The sequence below is a fragment of the Rhinoderma darwinii genome, chromosome 1, assembly GCF_050947455.1.
Source record: "Rhinoderma darwinii isolate aRhiDar2 chromosome 1, aRhiDar2.hap1, whole genome shotgun sequence".
NCBI classification, from domain to species: Eukaryota; Metazoa; Chordata; class Amphibia; order Anura; family Rhinodermatidae; genus Rhinoderma; species Rhinoderma darwinii.
The window spans coordinates 326,508,198-326,522,441 of NC_134687.1; the positions used below are offsets into that span (position 1 = coordinate 326,508,198).

Consider the following 14,244-nt stretch of genomic DNA (forward strand, 5'->3'; position numbering starts at 1 on the left):
GTGGTGTATCCACAGTGAATATGGGATAAATGATTTTCGTGGTACAGCCCCTTTAAATGGAGGTCCGACTGCATGGACACCTGCTTCCCAGACCCTATTCTGTAGGTCTAGGTGGGTGCACATGTGTGCAGCGAGCTTTATTGAAGTCTATGGAAGTTGCCGAGACCATGCATTATAAATAAATATATATATACAGTGAAGGAAATAAGTATTTGATCCCTTGCTGATTTTGTAAATTTGCCCACTGTCAAAGACATGAACAGTCTAGAATTTTTAGGCTAGGTTAATTTTACCAGTGAGAGATAGATTATATAAAAAAAATAAAAATAAATCACATTGTCAAAATTATATATATTTATTTGCATTGTGCACAGAGAAATAAGTATTTGATCCCTTTGGCAAACAAGACTTAATACTTGGTGGCAAAACCCTTGTTGGCAAGCACAGCAGTCAGACATTTTTAGTAGTTGATGATGAGCTTTGCACACATGTTAGATGGAATTTTGGCCCACTCCTCTTTGCAGATCATCTGTAAATCATTAAGATTTCGAGGCTGTCGCTTGGCAACTCGGATCTTCAGCTCCCTCCATAAGTTTTTGATGGGATTAAGGTCTGGAGACTGGCTAGGCCACTCCATGACCTTAATGTGCTTCTTTTTGAGCCACTCCTTTGTTGCCTTGGCTGTATGTTTCGGGTAATTGTCGTGCTGGAAGACCCAGCCACGAGCCATTTTTAATGTCCTGGTGGAGGGAAGGAGGTTGTCACTCAGGATTTGACGGTACATGGCTCCATCCATTCTCCCATTGATGCGGTGAAGTAGTCCTGTGCCCTTAGCAGAGAAACACCCCCAAAACATAATGTTTCCACCTCCATGCTTGACAGTGGGGACGGTGTTCTTTGGGTCATAGGCAGCATTTCTCTTCCTCCAAAAACGGCGAGTTGAGTTAATGCCAAAGAGCTCAATTTTAGTCTCATCTGACCACAGCACCTTCTCCCAATCACTCTCAGAATCATCCAGATGTTCATTTGCAAACTTCAGACGGGCCTGTACATGTGCTTTCTTGAGCAGGGGGACCTTGCGGGCACTGCAGGATTTTAATCCATTACGGCGTAATGTGTTACCAATGGTTTTCTTGGTGACTGTGGTCCCAGCTGCCTTGAGATCATTAACAAGTTCCCCCCGTGTCGTTTTCGGCTTAGCTCTCACCTTCCTCAGGATCAAGGATACCCCACGAGGTGAGATTTTGCATGGAGCCCCAGATCGATGTTGATTGACAGTCATTTTGTATGTCTTCCATTTTCTTACTATTGCACCAACAGTTGTTTACTATTGCACCAACAGTTGTCTCCTTCTCACCCAGCGTCTTACTTATGGTTTTGTAGCCCATTCCAGCCTTGTGCAGGTCTATGATCTTGTCCCTGACATCCTTAGAAAGCTCTTTGGTCTTGCCCATGTTGTAGAGGTTAGAGTCAGACTGATTAATTGAGTCTGTGGACAGGAGTCTTTTATACAGGTGACCATGTAAGACAGCTGTCTTTAATGCAGGCACCAAGTTGATTTGGAGCGTGTAACTGGTCTGGAGGAGGCTGAACTCTTAATGGTTGGTAAGGGATCAAATACTTATTTCTCTGTGCACAATGCAAATAAATATATATAATTTTGACAATGTGATTTTCTTTTTTTTTTTTTATATATATAATCTCTCTCACTGGTAAAATTAACCTAGCCTAAAAATTCTAGACTGTTCATGACTTTGACAGTGGGCAAACTTACGAAATCAGCAAGGGATCAAATACTTATTTCCTCCACTGTATATGTATATATATATATATATATATAGTCCAATGGTAGATGAACACAGCACTCCAATGGTTTCCAAAAAATCAGGCCATGTGCTCGTTACCTGGGGGTGAATCAATTCCCCAATAGAATAGAGAAAAACATATAGACCACAGCAACGGCACCAGGACTTCAGAGTAGATGAAAGCAAAAAGTGGATTTATTCACCTCAATACAGCAACGTTTCGGTTCAACAGGAACCTTTCTCAAGCCATAACAAACTGAACAAAGTGTCAGGTATTTATAGGAAGAGTATACATAAATTGGCAATCACACAATTAAATGCATAATACCATCAAAACATATACATACAAATGTGTCAGTTATATAAAAAGACATATAAAACATGTGCATAGTTCTCCCACTGTAAAGCATATAAATATCATGAAATACATACAACAGTGTAGTGGTAGACAAACAAAGTGCTATGATTAGGGGCAATTATGGATGATTGGAAGCAGGCAGAGACTCATTAAATCTAAGTAGAAGTGTACTTACTGTACAGACGTTAATCCATGCCGAGAATAGGGAATTGCGCCCGACACACACGTGTGTCAACTGCGCATGTCCCAAGATGGCGCCCAAACCGGATATTAAGTCCGGTGGAACGCATCTGGCAATAAATCACCACTGCGCATGCGCCACATCGGAACATGCGTTCCACCTCTATTGCGCATGCGCCAGCTGGGATTTATAAAAAACGCAGAGCAGAGATTGCTTAGTGATAAGAACAAGACTATTATTTGTCATGATACACATGATATCGTGGATTATCAGGTTCAACCCCCACAAAGTTATATGGGTTTTGAACCAAATTTCCACACATCGGGAGATTTGGAAAAAGGGAGCTGAAAGGACACTACTGATAGTGTACTCTGGCGCCCCCTACTGATAGAAACGAAAAATTGTATGTCATAATGGATCACCGTTGTTAACTATGATCACCAATGGGGCATAAGGAAGGTTAGCACTCAAACAGGAATAAAACACATTCCCACGTGAGTGTCACCTTCAAGGAGAAACGCATCTGTCTGAATAAGACAGTATGCGTTAAATATAAATGCTGCGCCCACATTTAGAAAAAATAATAAGACATAGATACAAATACCCAAAATGCAGATACGAACGTCAACAGTATAAGGACCAAAAAATCTAAATATATAATTCTCCACGACCCATGTTATTTTTAATAAGCTATCTCATATGGCTCAGTACATATATATATATAATCAAAACATGAATTTGTCTTTTTTGTAAATAGAAACAGGAAGACTTCTGCCACTTTCCAATATCTCTCAAAAATTGCTTGACATGTGATTGTGTATCTGAAATATACAAGAAGGAAAAACACAATGTATATGACATATAAAAACAAATTTAAAAATGCATGTTAGAAAGAGGTCAAAATAGGACCTCAAAAAACATACATCAAGAACACAAAATTACACCTTTGGGGACGTCAACCAATCATATCTCTATCGATCTTAGGGAGAGAATAAGTGGCCCATCCTTATATATGTGGACCACAAGGATATTCTATATTCAATCCCTTAGGAGACATGGTCTCTAATTTAAAGATCCACTCGAGCTCTTTTCTTTTAAGCATCCGGCCCCTATCACCGCCACGTCTCAGCTGAGGCACAGAGTCAATGACTCTGAATCTCAACTGTGACAGGCTGTGTCCCTTCTCAACAAAGTGTCTCGACACTGGTAAATCCTGCCTTTTAGTCTTGATGTTTGATTTATGGTTTCTCAACCTAAGACGTACTTCTGTAGTGGTTTCACCCACATAGTGGAGCCCACATGGGCAGGTCAGCAAATAAATGACATATGAAGACTGACACGTAAAAAAGCCTTTTATGGTAATTGGTCGACCCGTTTGTGGGTGATTAAACATACCCCCCTTAATCATATTGTCACAGATGTTACAACCAAGACATGGAAAACATCCATGTTTCGGAGGTGCCAAAAACATCTGCTTTTTCCGATGTGACCCAATATCGGCCTTGACTATACTATTTTTGATGGTATTACCTCTCCTATACGCCATCATAGGCCCCTCCTGGAATTCAGTAACCTTTGGAAAGGCCCTCTCTAACAGATCAAATCATTGCGGGAAGTGCAGAGGGGTAGTTTTAGTCAGAAAAATGTGACACGTATAGAACACATGGCACTTAAAGAACTAATGGATAATAAGGATCTTACTATCAAGCCGGCAGATAAGGGGGGTGCCATAGTAGTTATGGACACCTCCCTTTATCTGGAAGAAATGACAAGACAACTGAATGACATTAATGTTTATGCTGTTCTGTTGGGTGATCCTAAGTTCACGTATTTACGTGAATTGGATAACCTAATAGATAATGCATTTAAGAGCAAAATCATTGATAGAAACCTGCATGATTTTTTACAGGTGAAATTCCCTGTAACTCCTGTCCTTTATTTATTGCCCAAAATTCACAAGGATCCCATTCGGCCCCCTGGACGTCCTATTGTTTCAGGGAGCGATTCCCTTTTTGTCCCAGCAGCAGTATTCCTAGATAAAATTCTCAGGCAGTTTGCCATTGGTGCAGACTCCCACATCAGGGATACCTCGGACTTCCTGGTCAGAATTCAGGATCTTTTGATCCCTGACCGGTCGGTTCTGGTTACCCTTGATGTGGGTAGTCTGTACACCTCAATTGCCCATCAGGAGGGGATTGATGCCTCGCTTTTCTATTTGGAAAAATCTGGCTTTTTTAAGGATAAAATTGGGTTTGTACGATCATTACTGAAATTCATTTTGGAAAAAAATTATTTTCTGGTGGGTGATACATTTTACCTACAGAAGAGAGGAACGGCAATGGGGTCCAATATGGCCCCCACATATGCCAACATTTTCATGCGGCGGATTGAGGAGGATCTTGTCTATGTGTCCCACCACTTCAGTCATGTACTGCGGTGGTGGAGATACATAGACGATGTCTTCCTCATCTGGACTGGCTCAATAAGTCAACTACAGGAATTTGTCACATTTCTTAACGGTTTGAATTCCACTATTCAATTTACGATGTCATTTTCTACATGTTCTATTGAATTTTTGGATACTCGAATTTCCATTGTCAATAATAGATTGATTTCGGATCTGTTCTCTAAGAAAACGGACAGAAACAATCTCTTGCACTTCACCAGCAGCCATCCAAGCACGCTGCTAAAATCACTGCCATACAGTCAGTTAATTAGAGTTAAGAGGGTGGTTAGTCAGGAGGATGAATTATCGCCAAGACTTGACCAAATGTGCAAAAAATTTTCTGATCGGGGTTATCCGGACCATGTGTTGGATTTTAATAGACGGAAGGTTGAACTACTGGATAGACAGGATCTCCTCGCCGGCCAGGTGGCTGTGAACAAGAATGTTCGCTTACCCTTCATCTCCACTTTCTCCTCATTAAGCCCACAAATTGGTGGGATTCTGAGGAGAGATTGGAAGATGTTAGAGAGGGCCTTTCCAAAGGTTACTGAATTCCAGGAGGGGCCTATGATGGCGTATAGGAGAGGTAATACCATCAAAAATAGTATAGTCAAGGCCGATATTGGGTCACATCGGAAAAAGCAGATGTTTTTGGCACCTCCGAAACATGGATGTTTTCCATGTCTTGGTTGTAACATCTGTGACAATATGATTAAGGGGGGTATGTTTAATCACCCACAAACGGGTCGACCAATTACCATAAAAGGCTTTTTTACGTGTCAGTCTTCATATGTCATTTATTTGCTGACCTGCCCATGTGGGCTCCACTATGTGGGTGAAACCACTACAGAAGTACGTCTTAGGTTGAGAAACCATAAATCAAACATCAAGACTAAAAGGCAGGATTTACCAGTGTCGAGACACTTTGTTGAGAAGGGACACAGCCTGTCACAGTTGAGATTCAGAGTCATTGACTCTGTGCCTCAGCTGAGACGTGGCGGTGATAGGGGCCGGATGCTTAAAAGAAAAGAGCTCGAGTGGATCTTTAAATTAGAGACCATGTCTCCTAAGGGATTGAATATAGAATATCCTTGTGGTCCACATATATAAGGATGGGCCACTTATTCTCTCCCTAAGATCGATAGAGATATGATTGGTTGACGTCCCCAAAGGTGTAATTTTGTGTTCTTGATGTATGTTTTTTGAGGTCCTATTTTGACCTCTTTCTAACATGCATTTTTAAATTTGTTTTTATATGTCATATACATTGTGTTTTTCCTTCTTGTATATTTCAGATACACAATCACATGTCAAGCAATTTTTGAGAGATATTGGAAAGCGGCAGAAGTCTTCTTGTTTCTATTTACAAAAAAGACAAATTCATGTTTTGATTATATATATATGTACTGAGCCATATGAGATAGCTTATTAAAAATAACATGGGTCGTGGAGAATTATATATTTAGATTTTTTGGTCCTTATACTGTTGACGTTCGTATCTGCATTTTGGGTATTTGTATCTATGTCTTATTATTTTTTCTAAATGTGGGCGCAGCATTTATATTTAACGCATACTGTCTTATTCAGACAGATGCGTTTCTCCTTGAAGGTGACACTCACGTGGGAATGTGTTTTATTCCTGTTTGAGTGCTAACCTTCCTTATGCCCCATTGGTGATCATAGTTAACAACGGTGATCCATTATGACATACAATTTTTCGTTTCTATCAGTAGGGGGCGCCAGAGTACACTATCAGTAGTGTCCTTTCAGCTCCCTTTTTCCAAATCTCCCGATGTGTGGAAATTTGGTTCAAAACCCATATAACTTTGTGGGGATTGAACCTGATAATCCACGATATCATGTGTATCATGACAAATAATAGTCTTGTTCTTATCACTAAGCAATCTCTGCTCTGCGTTTTTTATAAATCCCAGCTGGCGCATGCGCAATAGAGGTGGAACGCATGTTCCGATGTGGCGCATGCGCAGTGGTGATTTATTGCCAGATGCGTTCCACCGGACTTAATATCCGGTTTGGGCGCCATCTTGGGACATGCGCAGTTGACACACGTGTGTGTCGGGCGCAATTCCCTATTCTCGGCATGGATTAACGTCTGTACAGTAAGTACACTTCTACTTAGATTTAATGAGTCTCTGCCTGCTTCCAATCATCCATAATTGCCCCTAATCATAGCACTTTGTTTGTCTACCACTACACTGTTGTATGTATTTCATGATATTTATATGCTTTACAGTGGGAGAACTATGCACATGTTTTATATGTCTTTTTATATAACTGACACATTTGTATGTATATGTTTTGATGGTATTATGCATTTAATTGTGTGATTGCCAATTTATGTATACTCTTCCTATAAATACCTGACACTTTGTTCAGTTTGTTATGGCTTGAGAAAGGTTCCTGTTGAACCGAAACGTTGCTGTATTGAGGTGAATAAATCCACTTTTTGCTTTCATCTACTCTGAAGTCCTGGTGCCGTTGCTGTGGTCTATATGTTTTTCTCTATATATATATATATATATATATATATATATATATATATGTACACACACACACAGACCAGACTGATCTGAACACCATGGTTAAGAAACCCATTCACCACTTTTGACACATAAGAAATGAGGTGGAAAAGTGGGCAGGGCTTCAGAGTCACACCAAGTGCGACTTATTAATCAAGAGGTTTCCGACACTTTTATACTTCGTTTTTAGGTCCTGTTTACTTTATGTCTGATATACACCAGGGTACACTACGTTATGCCATCCAAAAGGATCTCACAAAATCCCCAAAAAATATAAGTATACTGCACAGTTTATTTTTACATGAGTCTATGGGGTGATGCATACATCACAGGCATCCGTTAAACATATATGTCATGAGTCTTTCATGACATCTGTTAACCCCTTCCCGCACCTTGCCGTTAATTCACGGGAAGGTGTGCAGTAACTTTGCGCACCTTGACGTGCAGTTACATCTGTGCTTTGACAGTTAACCGCAGTGCGCCGCTACCCCGCAGCGGCGGTTAACTGCGCAGGGCGTCTGCCCTGCATTCCCCGTTGCCGATCAGCGGCCCATCGCCGCTGATTTTGGCAGTTAACCCCATAAATACGGTGGTCGATTGCCATCGCCGCATTTAAGGTATTTAGCGCAGATCGGCAGCCCCCACGTGAAATCACTTGACTTCCAGGCTGCCATGAACAGAAGCCTATGAGGACTGCAGGTCTAAAGGTCCCCTAGTGGGACAAGTAAAAAAAAAAAAGTAAAAAGATAAAAATGTTTTAAAAAAAATTTTTTTTTAAAGAAAAGTGTAAAAATAAGTTATAAGTGACAAACAAGAACTGCTTTTTTCCTAGAAGTCTTTTATTAAAGGAAAAAAATGAACACGTAACATAAAAAGTACACATATTTGGTATCACTGCTTTCGTAACGACCCCAACTATAAAACTATAATATTATTTTTCCTGCACGGTGAACACCGCAAGTAAAATAAACGAAAAACAATGCCAGAATCACTTTTTTGGTCACCACGCCTCCCAAAATATACAATAAAAAGTGATCAAAAAGTCGCATTTACACCAAAATAGTACCAATAAAAACTACAAGCTGTCCTGCAAACAAGCCCTTACGCAGCTTTTTTGACAGAAAAATAAAAAAGTTATGGCTCGCAGAATATGGCGACTCAAAAAATAATTTATTTTATAAAAAAGTGATTTTATTGCGCAAACGCTGCAAAACATAAAAAAAACAAAAAAACTATGTACATATGGTACCGCCGTAATCGTACCGACCCGCAGAGTAAAGTAAAATGTTCATTTATAGCCCAGGGAGAACGCCGTAAAAAAAATGGACAGAATTTATGGTTTTTAGTCACCTTGCTTGCTAAAAAAATAGTATAAAAAAAATAAAATACCATGTTCCCCAAAATGGTACCAAAACTACAGATTGTCCTGCAAAAAATAAGCCCTCACACAGCTCCGGTGGTGAAAAAAAAATAAACGTTCTGGCTCCCAGAATATGGCGATGCAACGTGTGCAGTGTTCCAAAAGCGGATAAGATCGAGTGCCATTTATCAGTGCAACGCTGGCTACATATCTGCGGATTATTATTTATTTACCCCATTATTATACCCGCTTATTATGCCCTGATGTTCTCCGCACAGATTACATATGCCCCCACATTATAAACTGAAATACCAGCAAAACACCAAACAGAGCTATTACCAAGCAAAATATGTGCTTCCTAATGCGCTTCCTTCTGTGCCCTACAGCGTGCCCAAACAGCAGTTTACGTCCACCGATATGGCATCGCCATACCCTGGAAAACCCGGTTAATATTTTATGAGGTATTTGTCTTCAGTTGCACAAACCGGGCATAACATGTAGTACACTAAAATGGCAGTGGAAAATTGTCATTTTCACTCTGCACCATCCGCTGTGCATTAAACCCTTTGCGCATCCTGACTTAAAAGCATGTCGTGGTGTGGGGGGTGATGTATGGAGCGGGCTCACGTGCTGAGCCCATGCCATACGCTGCGGGTCTGTAAAAGTCCAAACTATTACAATATACCATTATTTAACTCGCAAAGTGAACACCGTGAAAAATAAAGAATTTAAAACTGCAAAAATCGCTGTTTTTTGGTCACCATGACTACCAAAAATATAATAAAAAGTGCTCAAAAAGTTGTATGTACCAAAAAATAGTACCAATAAACTACAGATCGTTCCACAAAAATTTCCTTTTTACAATAGATAAGGGAGAAAAAGCACCCCAACATTTGTAAAGCAAACTCTTCTGAGCACAGAAATACCCCATATTTGGTGATAAACTGCTGTGTGGACACACGGCAGGGCTTAGAAAGGACGGAGCGCCATTTGACTTTGAGCTCAAGTTTTGCGGCACCATGTCACATTTGCAAAGCCACTGAGGGGCCAAAATAGTGCAAACCCCGCAAAAGTGACCCCATTTTGGAAACTACACCCCTCGTGGAATTTATCTAGCAGTATATAGTGAGCATTTTGACTCCACTGTTTTTTTGCTGAATTTATTGGAATTAGGCAGTGAAAATCGACATTCTTTCCACTAAAAAGTTTTTTTTTTTCATTTTCACAAGGAATAAAGGAGAAAAAGCGCCCCAACAATTTTCAAGCAATTTCTCCTGAGTACGGCAATAGCCCATATGTGGTAATGAACTGCTGTTTGGACACGGCAGGGCTCAGAATGGCAGGAGTGCTACTTAGCATGTAGATTTTGGTTGATTGTTTTTTGGGCGCCATGTCGCATTTGCAGAGCTCCCTTAGGTACCAGAGTAGAGTGTAAAACCCTGAGAAGTGACCCCATTTTGTAAACTACACCCCTCAAGGCACTTATCATTTGCCTGGACATATGACAGGGCTTCGGAGTGAAAGGCGCATGCGAGGCCTATTTTGGTGATTTCCGCAGCATTAGCCCACAATGGCAGGGCTTTGGGGTCAAATAGTAAAACAAACCCCCAAGTAGTGACCCCCATTTTGGAAACTGCACCCCTGAAGGTATTTTATTAAGGGATGTAGTGGGCATTTTGACCCCACAGGTTTTTTGTTTTTTTATTAGAAATGGACGCTCAGTGGATGGTGCAAAGTGAAAACTGCACATTTCCACAGGTATATGACATTTTAGTGCACAATATGTTGTGCCCAGTTCGTGCCACTGAAGACAAATATCTCAAACTGTTAAGCGGGTTCTCCCGGGTATGGCGATGCCATATATGTGGATGTAAACTGCTGTTTGGGCACGCTGTAGGGCTCAGAAGGGAGAGCCATTTGGCATTTGGAGCGCAGATTTTGCTTGGTAATAGTTCTGTTTGAGGTTTTGCTGGTACTTCAGTTTATGATGTGGGGACGTATGTAAGCTGTGCGTGGTACATCAGGGTATAATAAGAGGATATAATAATGGGGTAAATGGTGCCCAATCTTATCCACTTTTGGACACTCTGCATATTTTGCATCGCCATATTCGGAGAGCCAGAACTTCTTTATTTTTTTTCTCCACCGGAGCTGTGTGAGGGTTTATTTGTTGCGGGACAATCTGTAGATTTCATTGGTACATGAGATTTTTTGACCACTTTTGATTTAATTTTTTGGCAAGCAAGGGGACCAAAAACCAGCAATTCTGGTTTTTTTTTTACGGCGTTCGCCATGCGCTATGAATGATCATTTTACTTTATTCTGCGGGTTGGTAGGATTGCGGCGATTCCAGATTTATATAGTTTATGTTTTGCAGCGTCTGCACAATAAAATCACTTTTGTTTCAAATAAATTTTTTGTGTCACCATATTCTGAGAGCCATAACTTTTTTATTTTTCCATCAAAAATGCTGTGGGAGGGCTTGTTTTTTGGGGTACATGCAACTTTTAGATCCCTTTTTTTATTCTGTTTTGGGATGGGTAGTGACTAACAAACGGCGATTCTGGAATAGTTTTTTATTTTATTATTTTAAGCGTTCACCGTGCAGGTAAAATAGCATGATATTTTTATAGTTCGGGTCGTTACAAACGTATTTTTTTTTTACAACGTTTTTATTAACTTGTTTTAACTTTTCTTTGTCCCACTAGGGGACTTGAAGACATGAAGCCCTGATCGCTATTCTAATACACTGCACTACCTACATAGTGCAGTGTATTAGAGCTGTCAGCTATTCACTGACAGCAAGCTTTAGGCTTCACCTCCCGGCGGGGCCTAATAGGCTTCCGTACTAGGAAGCGATTGTTAGTCCACGGTTGCCATAGCAACCATCGGAACTCCCGTGGGTGCCGATGGTTGCCATCAGCAACCATAGGGTGCGATCTAAGGGGTTAATCGGCCGGATCGGAGCCTAATGATGTAAATAGTATGGGATCGTTGTAATTGTTGTTGTGGGTGGAAGGGATTTGTAATTTTTGTATAAAAATGTCATTTTATTTTCATAACAATTTTGTGACAAACATTTTACTCTCCCAAAAATTGTGGTTAATTTTAACATGGAGAATTACACGTGTAATTAAATGAATGGTATTTTCATTTGCACAATATTTGACAAACTGATTTTGAAGAAAACTTAACATTTGTTAAAAAAAATATACTAAGCTAAAAATATTTGCTAAACAGTTCACAAGCTAATTCTCATCCGTATATCAAATAACAAACATATGAATAAAGACCAAAATATGCCACCTAGGAAGACAATCTCTGCTGTACCGGCTGCACACCACCGACACAGGAGTATTGCCAGGGCACGGCACCGTCGGAAATCATGAAATAGTCAGCAAAGGTATCTCGCACATGGACATCGGAAGCAGTTTGACGACCAAGACCCAAGTTGATGACTGTATCAAAGGCAGGACGCAGGGTCTCCACATCTACATTGGAACTGTAGTCACGACCATAGTTATGGAGAATACAGCAAGCCTTGATCACTGCATCAACTGTGGTTGGAAGCAACTGGATGGTCGTTTTTAAGACCCTCCACTGACTAACCATTATTCCAAAGGCACACTCCACGACTCTTTGTGCCCTGCTCAGACGAATATTAAATATCCTCTTTCGAGCATTCAGTCCACTTCATGGCTACGGATGCAACAGGTTAGGCTTCAGAGGGAATGCCTCATCCGATACCATCACAAAAGAGGGTCACAAGCTCTGAGAATTTGTACTCCAATCTGAGATGTTTGCAGCACACGAGAGTCCTCAGTAATGCCATAGGCGCCAACAAATTTGTAATGTGCATCAGCCACCACCATGAGGACCACAGAAAAAAAATTCTCATTATAGAAGTGTGATCCTGAATGCGGTGTCTGCCTCAACCTTAGGGTATGTTCACACGGGCTATTTTCGGACGTTTTTCGGGCCCGAAAAATTAGAAGCAGAACGCCTACAAACATCTGCCCATTGATTTCAATGGGAATTACGACGTTCTGTTCCGACGGGGCGTTTTTTATGCGGCCGTTTTTTCACGACGACCGCGTAAAAAAACGGCAGCGAAAAACGTGAGTTGTTAAAAAACATCTGAAAATCAGGAGCCATTTTCCCTTAAAAACAGCTCCGTATTTTCAGACGTTTTTTGGTTAAGCGTGTGAACATATCCTTACATGCTTACCATCAACTGCACCTAGGCAGTTGGGGAAATTGGCAACAGATTGAAAGCCTGTTGCAACCTATAGCCAAGTCTCCTCGTTTGGGCAAGGCATGACTATGGGCTTCAACTTCTGCCAGATTACGTTGCATGTGCACCTACCAATTTTAGAAATGGTTGTTCTGCCCACCCGAAATTGAAGGTGTAGTGATGCATAGCTCTCTCCTGTGGCCAAAAATCTGAAAAGAGAAAAAATAAAGAAATTAGAGATATTCCCAAAAGAGATAGATATGAGATAGATATGAGATGGATGGATGGATGGAGCGCTCAATACAACATTACTTTTGATTTTTAAAAAAGGACAAAAGCACATGAGGGAATACTATTATTACCACCATGTTGAAGTACACAGTCTTCTAATATGTTAAGGACAAACATCACATTATGTTTAATAAGGTTTTCTATATTCAACCCCCATTTGTTAAAAATAACCAGAAATATTTATCACCGCAGAGTGATGAGCAGCCTTTCTTCAGCAGTTATTGCCTTCCTCATTCTGGTATCACTATACGTCAAAGACAAATGCAGAAGATCAAATGTTTTGATTGGAAGTCGGCAGAAATCAATGAACTTCTATGGATATCTTTTAATTAAAAAAAACAAAACACTTTATTAAACGTTGTCTTAACATTTGTAGCATCATTAACCCCTTCCCGCACCTTGACGTTAATGCACGTCGAGGTGAGCAGTAACTTCGCTCACCTCGACGTGCAGTTACGTCTGTGCTTTGACAGTTAACCGCCGCGCGGCGCTACACCGCAGCGGCGGTTAACTGTGCAGGGTGTCTGCCCTGCATTCCATGTTGCTGATCAGCGGCCTATCGCCGCTGATTTTGGCAGTTAACCCCTTCGATGCGGCGGTCGATTCTGATCGCCACATCTAAGGATTTTAGCGGAGAATAGCAGCCCCCACGTGAAATCACGGGGGCTGGCGATGGTACCCATGGCGACCGGACGCCAGACAATGACTTCCAGGCTGCCATGAACAGAAGCCTATGAGGACTGCAGGTCTAAATGTCCCCTAGTGGGACAAGTAAAAAAAAAAAAGTAGAAAGATAAAAATGTTTTAAAAAAAAAAATTTTTTAAAAAAAAGTGTAAAAATAAGTTATAAGTGACAAACAAGAACTGCTTTTTTCCTAGAAGTCTTTTATTAAAGGAAAAAAATGAACACGTAAAATAAAAAGTACACATATTTGGTATCACTGCTTTCGTAACGACCCCAACTATAAAACTATAATATTATTTTTCCCGCACGGTGAACACCGCAAGTAAAATAAACGAAAAACAATG

General features: G+C 40.6%; 1 pseudogene; it reads right to left on the reverse strand.

Moving 5' to 3' along the window:
- The window catches only part of LOC142749319 (cytoskeleton-associated protein 2-like), a 129,246-nt pseudogene that overhangs the window by 83,183 nt on the left and 31,819 nt on the right, over positions 1-14,244 (reverse strand).